This window comes from Arachis ipaensis, chromosome B02 (assembly GCF_000816755.2).
Source record: "Arachis ipaensis cultivar K30076 chromosome B02, Araip1.1, whole genome shotgun sequence".
Taxonomy (NCBI): domain Eukaryota; kingdom Viridiplantae; phylum Streptophyta; class Magnoliopsida; order Fabales; family Fabaceae; genus Arachis; species Arachis ipaensis.
In genome coordinates this window covers 106,775,387-106,790,204 of record NC_029786.2, presented here as the reverse complement: position 1 = coordinate 106,790,204, position 14,818 = coordinate 106,775,387, and the positions used below count along the sequence as shown (strand labels likewise).

At 30.6% G+C, this 14,818-nt stretch overlaps 1 long non-coding RNA gene across 2 annotated transcripts; it reads right to left on the bottom strand.

Annotated features, from left to right (window-relative positions):
• Nucleotides 1,097-3,268, bottom strand: LOC107626347. Of its 2 annotated transcripts, none has more exons than XR_001617526.2 (4): nucleotides 3,064-3,268; nucleotides 2,890-2,991; nucleotides 2,664-2,811; nucleotides 1,097-1,154 (listed from the first exon to the last, which is right to left on the bottom strand). It is a non-coding gene; the product is annotated as an uncharacterized LOC107626347 (long non-coding RNA). The 2 variants fall into 2 exon arrangements; XR_001617527.2 differs by having other exon boundaries at nucleotides 1,110-1,168.

The window sequence follows — 14,818 nt, the reverse complement described above, 5'->3', positions numbered from 1 at the left end:
TAGTAATCTCACAATAAAATACATACAATCTTCAATAGATAGCCAACAGCAACAAACTCCGGAATACAAATAACTTTAACAAACCAAGATACAGAGAAAATCACAAGTCAAGAAGCGCACACACACAATAATAGAAACACATATCACAGAGGAGTATGCGCACACAAATATGATGCATGTTTGTCCTATGTAGGCCATGATCTCATGTGTCGGTTTACATCCCACAACCCGACATTACCTGAAAACAAGTTCCAGATATGGCTTCCCATTGCATACTGTACGTGCATGTGTCGATATGGTTAAGAACACCATCAGTATGTGACCACCGGCAATCGTCGCAATGTTAGACTCCATAATATGCACACAATGAAAAACAGAAATTAACAGTACGTGGGCATCCCTGAAGTCAATAATCAATCAGTACGCGGATTTTTCCGAGTTCAACAATCAATCAGTATGTGGGGACAAAATCCTCGCCCTTGCCAGACAAACCTTCAATCACTTAGTTCTCGTTTACTAATCCTTATATCTTTCTCAGTTTTCAGTTTTTAGTTAGGCTTAGCCATTCTCATTCTCAGTCATTTATTCTTTCATATCAATTCTATAAAACATTCTTTCAGTCTCCTTTCTCTACTTTCTATGGCTATTATTCTTTTAAATTCAGTTTTCTTTAAATATTCAACTAGGGAAGGAATCCATTTTTCATTATTTAAAACTCTTCTTTATCTTTCACCTCTTTTCTCCTCTTTATTTTGCTTTTTCGTTTCTTTTCTTTGTGATTTATCATTCTTTTAGTGCTAACTTTTAGTATCTCAACTTAACTTCGCACTCTTCACTCACCTTTTCCTACATGTGTTATGGAAGGAAAATCACAAGATTTTTAATTTAACTTTATATTTCTAATACTTTTACGCTGATTTCCTTAAAAACCGGAAATAAACACTTTATCTTAATAAAAATACAAACAGGCATAGATTCATATACAAGACTCCTTACATAATAACTCATAATATAATATACATATAAAACAGACAATTCCTATCCCTCTTACAAATTTGTAATAACAAAGACGAGGGAATAAAATAATCTAATTAATACAACAACATATCAACCAAACGCAGTATAACTCTTCTTAACGCTTCTTCATCCGGTTCCTGAAAAAGTAAAGCTGTAGGGGGTGAGAACCTAACCACACGGTCTCACCACGGAGTTTCAAAGTTGTCATAAGAAGATATTCAATAAGAAAACTATTTTCAGATTCTGTGATTATCATTGTCTTATAAATACTTCTAAAATTCAATAGCTAATCGTTTAAAACCTTTTCAAAGGGGCAGTGTTTAACATTTTCAGAAATTCAAAGTCTTTCCTTTCTCATAAGCAAATCTCAATCAGAAACCAACCACACAATCAAACAACACAGTCATTAATTCAGCACCAAAGTTCATTCTTAAATGTAGCACACCAGGACAAACACAGGCAAGACAAACAAGGAAAGCGCAAGTAGGTAGCAGTTACAGCAAAGTGTTCAAGTAGCAGTTAAGAACAGTTTAGCAATTAGGCAAACCAAAACAAGTTCAAACCCAAGCAAAGCATACAAATGCATATGATGCATGCCTGTCCTATGGTTGATGAGGCTCATCTGTCGGTTATTCAGCCAACCCGACAAGTCTGAATTGTCCTTAGACTATCCCCCGACGTGCATCCCCAAGAGTCTATGCATAGTTTTTTCTCAAATAATCAATATTACTCAATGGGGGTAACATTCCCGGGAATTTATATAGTGCCCGGTCACACTTACGTCGTAGGGTCAATAGAGTATCGAGTTTTCAACCTGGTACACGTGGTGGCAAGCCACGGCACTTAATCCAGGGAACCTCGTATCTCAGATATTTCAAATTCATAAGCCATATAAATAATTCATTCATCATTCATCAATATCTAAGCCATTCTCAATATTATCATCATTCGTCAATCCATATCCATTTCTAAATTCATTCAAAAATCATATTTCAAATCAATCCTCATCATCCTTCTTTCCATTTTGTTCACTAACAATTCTCAATCCAAAACATAACTTTTTCTTTAATAAATGAAGTATTCTTAAATCATCATTTAATGCTTAAAATTAAACCTTTTAAAATAACTACTTCAAATGAAACTTCTAATTTTATAAAATTTCGGCAGCATCTCCTCTAAAACTCGGATTCTGCCACCCTTTTCGGGTCCCATCCAAACATTTCTCAAACCTTTCCAAAACCTCAATCATTTTTCAAGATTCGGCTAGTTCCAATATCAAATAATTTTCAAAGCGAATCAGTGCCCATAATAAATCTCTTTTTAAAATCAGATCAGCTCAAATACTAAATCATTTATAAAGTCACTAACTCAAAATTAAACCATTTCCAAAGCCAATTCCTTTACATCATCAAAAATAGCTTCAAAACCAAGAAAAGCCATTTCTCATAATAATCAACTAAATAACCTTTCAAACTAATTTCTTTTCAGCAATCACAAACTACTCAAGCAGTCAAGCAATCAGTCATTTAGTCCAGCAAACAACCACATTTAGAAGACAATTATAATCACAGGCATATGTTCTCTCACATTAATATCTATTTATCACAACTCTGTAATATAAATTAGATTTTAAGAAAAACCCCTACCTCGACTCGTCGAAACCATAACTTAAAATGCGTCAACGAAACCATTTCTCTTAACCCGAAACCAACAGCAACCGCAAACTCAGTCCCTGATCACTTTTGCAGCACTCACAGCAACTTAAAAGCAACATGCAATGCTCAAAACACAACCCTACGTTACCAGAATCTCAGAGTTTATAACCAAACATAACAGAATATTAACATGGCTTTTCGAAACGTAAATACTTACCGAACTAAGAAAATGAAACAGCGGCGGTCGCTGAATTGGTTTAGCGGCAGCTCCGGCAGCCACCTCGAACGGCAGCGACGACCAGAACTCCGGCAACGGCGACTGAAACAAACATACAGCGATGATTAAGCTCCCGGAAATTCAAAGAAAGCAAAAACCAACTTAAAACCTTACCGGCAGCAGATCTCAGTGGCGGCAGAGGTGTTCTCCGGCGGCAGAGGCGGCGGTAACCCCGACGGCGGCGCTGACAGCGACGGCTCCCTCCGGTGACTACCCAACCACGGCGACGGCAAGGAAGCCATGGCAGCGGCGGCAACAAGCTCCTCTCCCGCGGGCTCCTCCTCTCTCCCGACGCTCTCCCTCTCTCACGGGCCTTCCTCTTCTCTTCCTCGGCGGCGCGATGACAGATCCGACGGCGGTGACACGGTTGGACATGTTCGGCGATGAAGCGGCTTAACGGCGTGGTCTTCCTCCAAGGTTCGGTGAAGACGCGACGGTGGCGGCGGCGGCGAGACCCAACAACGCCGGTGCGCCTTCTTCCCCTCTTCTCCTCTCGGCTCTCTCCTCCGCGTCGGTGCTAACGAGCGATGGCGGCGAGCAGCCCGGGCCACCAGCGCTAGCCGTCCCCCTCTTCTCTCTTCTCTAACTCTGTTTCGTTTCTCCCTCTCTCCCTCAACGTTTCTTTCTTTCTTTCTTTTTCCCATTTCCCCTTTCTATTTTCCTTTCTTTCTCTCTTCTGTATTGTTCCTTGTTCCCTGAAGTAGTTTAGGTATTAGGTTTGGGGGAAGGGAATGACGGTGGGTTAGAAGGTTAGGATTAGGATAGTTTAGATAATTTTAATAAAATTAGGGGTATAGAGTATTAGTTTAAAACCTAATTTAATCTATTCAAAATTATTTTGAAAATGTTATTTGATTATTAATTTACTAATTAACTTTTAATCAAATATTTTAATTTAAAATTAAGGACAATATAATTAATTTTCTTTGTTTATAAAATTAAAGTATTAAATTTTAGAATCTCAATTATTTAACTAAATCGTATGAAATTCTTATTCTTTTGCAACTGTTAAGCTGTATAATTTAAATATAGAAAAGTATTCAATAACTATAATTAGAAATTTGGTTTTAAATCTTAAACATTTTTAAATATTTTATTTTTTAACTCAATATTTTATAAAATTACTAATTTAACTTCATATATCTAGAAATAACTCTAAATTTTTATAAAATATCTGGTTTATTTCAAAATTTTTATTTTTTACTCAAAATACTCCCAAAAATTATATAATTACTATTTCTAATCCTGATCTTTTATCAAATTATATTTTCATACTCAAAATAATTTTTGTGTTGATGATATAACATCTCTTCTTAAAACCAAAATCTTCTCTTATGATCTTTCAAAATATAATTGATTTTTAATCCGTTTTTTAGCTTTACGGTTACCTATTTTTCACAGCTTTTAATTTAATCTTTCAACCAACAAACCGCATCAAATTTATCAATACTCCAAACTTAAAAACAACCCAAAAACACCCACAACAGATCAGTTTTGGCAGCTTCATCAAAACCAAAACATGAAGCACTAAATCAATAATATTTCATCAAAATTCAAACACAAAATTGGTCAATTTCAAGCCACAATCATCCAATCAATAATCACACATCAAGAACATATTTAATTATTAAAAAATTACCAAATCTTATCTTTGTATGACAGCCACCAACCCGAAGCACCAAGGAAGCTTTATGAATGAGAAATCGATCGAAAAAGAAAATGTCAAAATCGGCTGCTCTACCTCTGGGTTCCCACTTGGCCCAACCATGAATGGAAGCAGGGACAGACCTAGAGGGGGCGAGTAGTGGCCTCGACCCCCAAAATTTTAACAAACTATATTTATATACGAGATATATCTTGTATTCTATAAAAGTATTGTGTCTTTTAAATAATCAATAATTTATCATTTATTTTCAAATTTTTAAAATTTTTTGAAAGAATTAATTTTAATTAATAAGATATGTGATAATTTTTAACTAAACATGCTATAAATTATTGGTACTTTATAATTTTATAATGTACTATTGATATTGTTATATTTTTTTATGTAACTATCATATTAAAAATAAAATTGTGAAAAAAATTTATAATTATATATATATATATTGATAAATTTTTTAAAAAACTAACTCTAATAATTAACTATATGTTAATTATTTTTATGGAATGAAAAAAAATATTTAAAATTCGGCCCCTTCATATTAAAATTTCTGGATCCGTTCCTATATGGAAAGTTAATGGCATCATTATTGATTTCTTCCAAACAAAAGTGACATCAATGTGAAGAGGAGAAAAATATAAATTCTTTAATGGAATTAGTTTTTTATCGGAGTTACAAAACTCAACAAATCAAACTCGAAAGGTCAAAGATTCCTTGGAATTTTCTTGGCTTCTTTCACGGTTTTCTCTCTCGTTTTCTCTCCTGCATTTTCGGTGAAGGAAGAAAAAATGAATTAAGATGATGTGGTGTCATGGTTATTAAATAAAGGGGTTGAGTGTCATGGCATTAAGGTGCCGAATCAACAATTTAAGTTATAAATATCTTAAATAAATAACTATAAAGGCTGAATATATTAAAACACAAATAATAATATATATGGAGATAAATATATACGAATTACTAATATAAATAACATTAATAATAACATAATAATGATAAGAATAGAAGATATATGATGAAGCATTAACAAAATTAAGTTCATCGAAAAGTATCGATATTTATTCATAATTTATTCATATTTAGATTAAAAAAATACAGGTTGTTACATAAAAAATATTCACCCATTAGAATTTAATATTTTCCCCACCGTTTTATTAACCAACCAATAATCAAATAAGTAGTAGAACATGTTCCAAAACTTATATCTCTAGGCGACTACTCATTTGAAAATGTTTTTGTATGTATCGAAGATGATAATTAAAAATCATTATTTAACTAATTTTTATGATGCTTCACCATAGAAGACAACTTTTTGTTCATGATCTAAATTCAAGGATCAGCACAAATTCCTCTCATGAGTTTCAAACGTCAAAGAATTAAAGTGCATAAAATAAAGAACGAAAATTGACATGCAGAAGAAGCAAGAAAGTTTGACGTCAAGTACAACATAAAACTTAACTTTGTATAAATATTAATCAAGTACAACAAATACTTTACAAAATTTTAAATTGTTCAACTATATCCTTAGTCTTTAAAGAATTTCAAAGACTTAATTGACAAAGTGCAAAAAAGAACTAGTACAAGCTAACAAAGATAAAATACATAAATGAAAGAACATAAAATAAAATGGTGGAAGAAACTCTAGACAGAAAACAACTTGGAATGAACCTAGGTTTTTCACCTTTTTTTTTTTTTATCCAAAATGCAAAACTTCAGTTGTAATAATTCTCTAATTGGCTCTCTTCCACTTGTACAGGTAGGAGAAAGTTTTGCACTGTAAATTCTTTATATGATTTGATAGGGTATTTCATTATGAAGTGCATGATAGACAAGATGAAAGAATTAGTTGATGCATTAGAGAAGGAGATTGAACAAGAATGCCATTGAAATTAAAAGATCATAAAGGATGGTTCAAATGCTGCAGTAATGTGTTTTTCACTTGTTAGGTATATTAAAGTAGATTTTATCTTAAATTTTGTACTTAGTTTTTGATTATGCAAAACTAATGTCTAAGTGCTTGAAAAGTAATGAATGATGAAATTATAAATGATGTAATAAGTTTCAAAGAAATAAATTCAAATTAGAGATACTTAAACTAGAGTATTATAATAGCATTTCATAGAACTAAAATTTTAAAGATTTGAATACTTCAACCAAAATAGTGATAAATAGCTAGTCTTTAAGTGTTTGTTAGCACTAATACATATTCCAGCAAAAAGTGGATTCAAATTGTACTAATAACATAACAACAAAATATCACCAAATAATAATATATATTGTACTATCTTACTATTTGGAGTATTTTTTAATTTCTGACATTGTAATAAAAATTGGAACTCATAGTTGGCTCGTTCGGCCACAAACCATGGCAAACAAATAATTTATAAAAATATTTTGATGCTTAAGTTAAGTCTTTATGTTTGTGTTCACTACTATTAGACTTGGCCTTTTTAGTTTCCTGTTTCCTTTTATAGGGTGTTCTTATTCTCCTTATTGGAGTAAGGACATTCTTCCTTAATGTACATCGTGATTTTGTCACTTTTTCGTGAGTTTGGACAACACTTATGATTATATATATTTGTGCAAGAGAATCATGTTATATAATCAAAGCACTAGTGATTACAAGTATTAATCGATTGAAACCAATAAGCTTGTGATTAATAATAAAAATAAGATTTAATTATTCTGTTAGTTCTTATAGTTTCACCAAATTGAGTAAAGTATCGTTTTTGTCTCCAACGTTTGGGGTAAATCCTATTTGTGTCCCTAACGTTTAAATCGTCCTATTTGTATCCCTAACGTTTGTAAAAGTGATTCAATGTTATCCTACCGTCAATTACACATTATGAGCGCTTTAGTTTGAATTTTAAAAATCTCTTCTTGAAGTTAGAATACAAATGTCTGAGATAAAATTGATGATCCACTCCGAAAAATAACTTATCAAAAGTTGAAACTAATTCCTACAACATTTATATAATTCACTTTTTTAGGGACATAATTGAATCTAAACACAAATAGTGGGTATAATATTAAAATCGAACACATCCAAGTGAGACCTAATTGAGAATAAATACATCCAAGTGAGAATAATTGAAAAATATAATCTGATTTGTTAGTATAGTTGATAGTAGGATAACATTGAATCACTTTTATAAACGTTAGGGATACAAATAGGATGATTTAAACGTTAGGGACACAAATAGAACTTACCTCAAACGTTAGAGATAAAAACGATACTTTACTCCACCAAATTTTTAATTAAGTCTCTATACTTCTCTTTTCTTTTCAATTGGTCCTTATACTACTTTTAATTTTATAATTAGGTTATTTTCATGTCAAAAACGTTAAAATTAACAGAATATTTTTTCTAAAATACATGCGATCAAAAATCTAGTTAGGTTTTTAATTATGAATACCTTTAGTTTGCAAAGAAATATTCAATTAACTCTAACATTTTTTAGACAAAGAATGGCCTAATTATAAAATTAAAAGTAGTGTAGGGACCCAATTGAAAGAAAAAAAAGTTTAGAGACCTAATTAAAAATTTGGTGAAACTATAAGAACCAACTAGTAATTAAACCTAAAAATAAAGATGTTTCTCGTAATATGTTTCTCTTATTTAACAGTTTACTATCAAGAGTTTAATTTTGATGCACGGACACTGTAAAGCGTTTTACACAGTCATACAATCACATCCGTTTTTTGAATGATCATTCACGAGGTTAATGTGAAAGATAGTTATTTGAGGAACTTTAGAGAGCCAATGGAATATCTGTACAATGTGTACAATGAGGGTTTAGTGATATTCGATTCAGTAGGATATTAGATGTTTATTATCCCTGGTAACCAGATGGTTATTCTGGATAGTACGTATATGTGTAGTTTGAGAAATTAATAGTATTTTAGCCTGGATGTTCATTTTTTAACTCATATTAGGCCAAATAAATAGCCCATTGCACACATTGTACAAATATTCCATTGGCTTTCTAGCAAAATTCTAAATATTTTTACTGATGTGGCATTATATAATTAGATACATGCGTAAAATTATTTTACACTGACAGTACATCAAAATTAAATTCTACTATCAAAATGTTTGAAAGTTAAATGCATTAGCTGAAGCACATGATACAATTTTTTGCTTTATATTTATTAAGACTCTTGACTCTAAATGGGAGAGAAACAAAATTACATTAAATTCTTAAAATCCATATATACAAAGATGAGTATACTACATTTCATAAGACTTAAAAAACTAAGCCATTAATAAGAATTAAACCAACACGCAAAGTGAACAAAATGAGATACTCCATAAACACAGTGAGTGGCAGACTTTGGTGGAACAGGATGGATGGACATGTCCGTTTGCCAACTCTAATAGCAGCTTATCCTCACCCCGTTATGGCTTCCTTACTCTAATACAATAAAATGTGGAAGCTAAAATAACTTTTTTAACTATCCATTTCTTATACTATTAGGGCCAACATTACAAGTAATATTATAATTGATAGAAATATAACTATTTATATTGTCTTTTTCTATCCGTGTAAGTTTTTAAAATGAGTGATTTAATGAGATATAGTATCAGAACTTTATGTTTGAAAAGTTTACCGTTCAATCCTTGGTAAATTCCAAAGGAAAAAAAATTGTTTAAGACAAATTAAAAAAAAGGCCTATATAAAAGTTAAATAAATCCAAAAGGGTCTCTTGTTCGAAGAAAAATATTAAAGATATAATCATTCATGTTACCTTATCTTAAGTCCTATCAATTTAGGCTTTTGAAAAAAAATATAGTATCATGTCAGTAATAATTCGTTTAGTTCTGTTATGATACTACTTCTCCTAAAAGTTTAAACTAACAATAAGATGAGATACATGAACTCAATCATAAAAATTTTGATACTATGTTATGATATTACTTTTTCTAAAAACTTAAGCCGAGACATGAATATTTTAAGTGTTTTTCATAATTCTTTTTTTCTCATTTATCACATAAAAAAATCCTAAACGAACTAATATAATATAATTTAGGCTTTATTATTAAAAATTCTACTAATTCCATTTGATTTAATTGAAATCCTATAAAGAGAGTAGAGGTCTCCCAAGGAGTAATTTTTTATACCCAGACTAAAATCTTAGACAACTATATAAAAAAAATCAAAATAGTTGCCAAATTACAGGCTATTATTCCTCACATCAAAAACTTAAAAAAATATATTAAATACTTATTATTTATAAAGTGCTATATTTGATAATAAATTAAAAAACAAACTCACAAACATAAAAAATAAAATATAATAAATACTTTTAATAATGTAGTAAGTGAGGCGCACCTTTTTTTAGTATGTTTTTTCGTCCCCCATATACTTTTTATAAGTTTTTCCTCTAACTCTCTGCACATTTGTCTGCATCTTTTCCATCTAGATTTTGATGTTGATGACGAGAATTTATCATAGGTTTGGTCGCATTTTTTGTAACAGGCATCTCGATTTAGAACTAAATTAGAATCACCAAGAGATGGATACTGCGCTTTTTCATCATCACGAATAAAGCTATCAAATTCAACAATAACAGAATAGATAATTGTTCCAATTATCATTATTATTAATACATAAAGCACACCGTATTTACTCATCTCTCTTTACAATTACAAATTCATGATAAATCAAACTAGGCTTTATATAAACCTAAAATCTTTCTTAATATTACTAAGATTATTATATACATTCTCGAATTAATTATTGGAATATTCTATAACTAGTTTGTGTCCCTTCCTTATTCTAAGAGTAGTAAATTGCCAATGTAAGCGAGATAAAAAAAATCTTTACTCTAGTAATTAGTAGAATATTGTGATTGTCATGGAATACTTTATTATTTCAATTTTGTTTATCTCCTTCTTGAATTCAATAAAGGATCATCAAATTTACTTGACTCAAAATATAGTAAAAAAGATTGCAAAAAATATAAAAGGTTAAAAATGTAATATCAATGTTGAGTATTATTTATAACACTAAGATTAAAGAAAAACATGGTTTTAATTATTTAGATATCTTTTGTCCTTACCAATATTCTGGAGCACTTTCAAGAACATACGTTACATATTTATTCATTCTATTTATATTTCTAGTATTTTAAAATTTTCAATATAAATAGCGTTCTTCCAATAAAACTTAATATTTCTCCCCCCACCGTCATATAAACCAACAAACTAAGCAAATATGTAATGGAACATGTTCTAAACTTTAGATCTCTAGGTGACTACTCATTTGAAAATGTTTTCGTTTGAATTGGAGATGATAATTAAGAATCATTGTTTACCAATTTTTATATTTCACTATCGAAGATAACTTTTTGTTCACGATCTAAATTCCATGAGAAAAACAAATTTCTCTTATGAATACCAGTCAAAGAAGTGCAACAAATAGAGAACGGAAATCGGGATGCAAAAGAAGCAAAAAAGTTTGACAAATGTAAAGTACAACGACTTTGCATAAATATTAATCAAATACATCAATACTTTACAGAATTTCAAAGTACTTAACTATATCCTTAGTCTTTAGAGAATTTAAAAGACTTAATTGAAAGGGAAAAGGACAAATAGGTCATTGAGCTTTTAATTCGTGGACATTTTATTCCCTCAGGACTGAAAAATACAAAACGATCCCTAACCACTCAAAACACTGTACAAATGGATCCTTCCGTTCAATATGCTTGGCCAAACGTTACAAAGCCAGATTACGTGGAGCTTATGTGGTGTGGGAGTGGGTACATATTGCCAAGATGCTGTAAACGGGGCTGACGTGGTCTGTTGTAGAAAGTTATGGGACATATTGGTCCTTGTGCACTAACACCACGCTGTTTTGAAAAACATTGTGCAACGGTTCATATGAGATATGCCAATGATGCCCATATCAGTAATAGACAATTATAGGAAGACCTAGTACTTACGTTTTCCCTCCAAAAAAATACAACGCTTCATCTCCATGTTGTCGCCATTCCTATTCCGTGAAGCAGTTCCAGTGAAGCTTCGTTGTTCTACCTGTATCCTCTGTGGAGAGTAGTAAGTACATCGTTGTTGAAACTTGTTCAGCTTATGCCTTTTATTTGTTATACATGTCGTAGGATGGGATTTATGGGGACTATAAGTGAGGGTAGTAGCTAATTAGTTGTGGGGTTAGTCAGGTTTAGGGTATTGTTTAGTGAGGTTTTGGAGATTTTGTTAATAATGTATGGTTTTGTATTATGTTGTGCATTGAAAAATGTTATAAATTCCCGGGAATGGTAACCCCCATTGATTAAATGAATGTATGATTTATGAATGAAAAGAGAAAAAGCTATGCATAGACTCATGGGGATGCGCGACGAGGGACAGTCCAAAGGTTTAGTAAACCGGACTTGTCGGGTTGGCTTGATAACCGACAGATGAGACTCATCAGCCATAGGACATGCATTCATCATATGCATCTATGTGACATTGTTTGGGTGTGCATATTGTAATTGGTTTGCCTACGTGAATAATTATGTCTAATTGCTAATTGCTTTACTTGATATAACTACTTGACTGTGTTTGAACCTTCTTACTTGTGTTTGTGACAGAAAACTGGTTGGATTGTGGTGGATTGACTGTTGATTGAAATGTTTGGGCCTATGGCCATGATTGATTATGTGATGGGCCGAAGGCTGTGAATGGTGTGTGTTTTTAGTTTAGTAAAGTATGAAAAACTAAACTGGTTCAGCATAGACTTAATGAACCTATGCTTGGAACAGTTTGGTCATTCATACTACCTAGGAAAAGCTCTTTTAAAAAGGTTTGGATTTTTGGAGAATTAATGGATTTCTCTTTAAAAAAAAGATTTCGAAATTTGAATGTGGATCTATGATTTTGAAAAAGATACATAAGGCGGGTAACAATCACTGTACGTTAAAAATAGTTTTTATTTTCACGTATCCTATTATAATAATTCTGTAACCCTATAGTGAGAATCCTTTCGAGGACGATGTTCTCACTCCCCTACAGGTCTTTTCTTTTCAGGTTTTTGGACGACGAAATTTGGAAGAGTTTATTCGTTTTGTTTCTGTTTAAGCAATATTTTGTGTTGTATTAGTTACTTTCCCCTCGCTTTTATCTTTACAAGTTTTTATAAGAGGGATAGGATTTTGATTATGTAATGCTTGTAAAATTAATAATATATATATATATATATATATATATATATATATATATATATATATGTATGTATGTATCCTTTGTAAGTATTGATATTTGTGTGGATGTAAGTTATCTATTAAAAAGTCCTTTAAACGGTAAAAATACGGTTTAAAATTTTAAACAGGTTCATATTTTAGTATTAAATACTATAAGAGTAGTTGTAATACCCGAGCTATCAGAGTGGCGCAGCCAGAAGCGTAACATTTTGATCGTTAGGGTGTTACAACCATGCGTCCTGCACCATTTTTGTAGCATCATTTAGCCTTTTACACATCTTTCTGCATCATCTACTCAGTCTATTTCTTGATTTTTTCGACAATGTGTTATAGCCTTTGTTGCATTTTCTATAACACAAGACAACATTGTAGGCATAATCAACATTTTGGATACCACGTTTTTTCATTATCACGAATAAAGCCGTCGAATTCAACATTAAGAGAACAAATAATTGTTCCAATTATCAATATTATTACTACATAAAGCACATCGTGTTTAGTCATCTCTCTCTAATTACAAGTTCATGATAAATGAAACTAGGCTTTATATAAACCTAAAATCATTGTTATTAATATTATTAATGTTATTATATAGAGTATAATTCTCGAATTAATTATTAGAATATTCCTTCACTGGTTTCTGTCCTTTCCCTATTTTAAGAGTAGTAAATTGTCAACCTAAGCGAAATAAAACATCTTAACTCTAGTGGAATATTATATTAGAATTCTTTATTATTGTTTCAATTTTATTTAACTCCTTGAATTCAATAAAGTAATAAAGGGTCATCAAATTACTTTACCCAAAATATAATCGCAAAAATTACAAAAATTTTAAGAAGGTTAAAAATATAATATCAATGTTGAGTATCATATATAACACTGAGGATAAAAAAAACCTATTTTTAATTATTTAGATATATTTGGTCTTTAACAATATTCTAGAGCACTTTTAAGATTGCATACTGCATATTTATTTATTTTATTTATATTTCTAATATTATAAAATTTTTAATATAATTAATGTCCTTTTAATAGTGAGAAAATACATAGCAGAAGCAAAAGAAAGAACAGAAAAGAGAGTGGCAACCTTGGTCTCTTTTTCTCTCCCTGTTCTTTCCCTCTCTTTTTTTGTTCATTTCTCATTTTTTCTCTCGCTTCTGCTACGTATTTTCACAAATAGAATTTAATATTTCTCTCACACTCTTATTAACTAGCCAACTAAACAAATAAGTAATGGAACAATTCCAAAACTTATATCTCTAAGCAACTATTCACTTTATTCACCTAAAAATATTTTTGCATAAATCGAAGATAATAATTGAGAATCATTATTTTACCAATTTTTATATTTTATCGTGGAAGATAGCTTTTTGTTCATGATTTAAATTCTAGGATCAAAACACAAATTCTTCTTGTGAGTTCCAAACCTGAAAGAATTAAAGTGCATAAAATAAAGAGCGAAAACTGGGATACAAAAGAAGCAAGAAAGTTTGACAAATATAAAGTACAAGATAAAACTTAACTTTATATAAATATTAATCAAATACAATAATATTTTACAAAATTTCAAAGTGTTTAATTATGTTTTTAGTCTTTAAAGATTTTCAAAGACTTAATTAACAAAGTGGAGAAAAAAAACTAGTACAAGTTAAAAAGGATAAAATACATAAATGAAAGAACATAAAATAAAATAAATTGTGGAGGAAATTCTAGACAGAAAACAACTTGGAATAATGCATAGGAATTTATAGGGATGAGTGAGTGTTCAAGTGTGGTTCTGAAAGTAAGGTTATGACATTTTGTCAGTTTTGTATCCTCCAATTTACACCATTTCATTTGTTAACATTATAGTTTTATTACGAAATTAAAAATATTTTAACATTTTTCTAATCACTTTATATATATGCATGATGGCTACAATAATTTAGGAAATATTTATAATTTTTTGTTATATTAATTCAAAATAAAGAAAAATTTTAAACCTAAAAATAAAATTTAATCTAA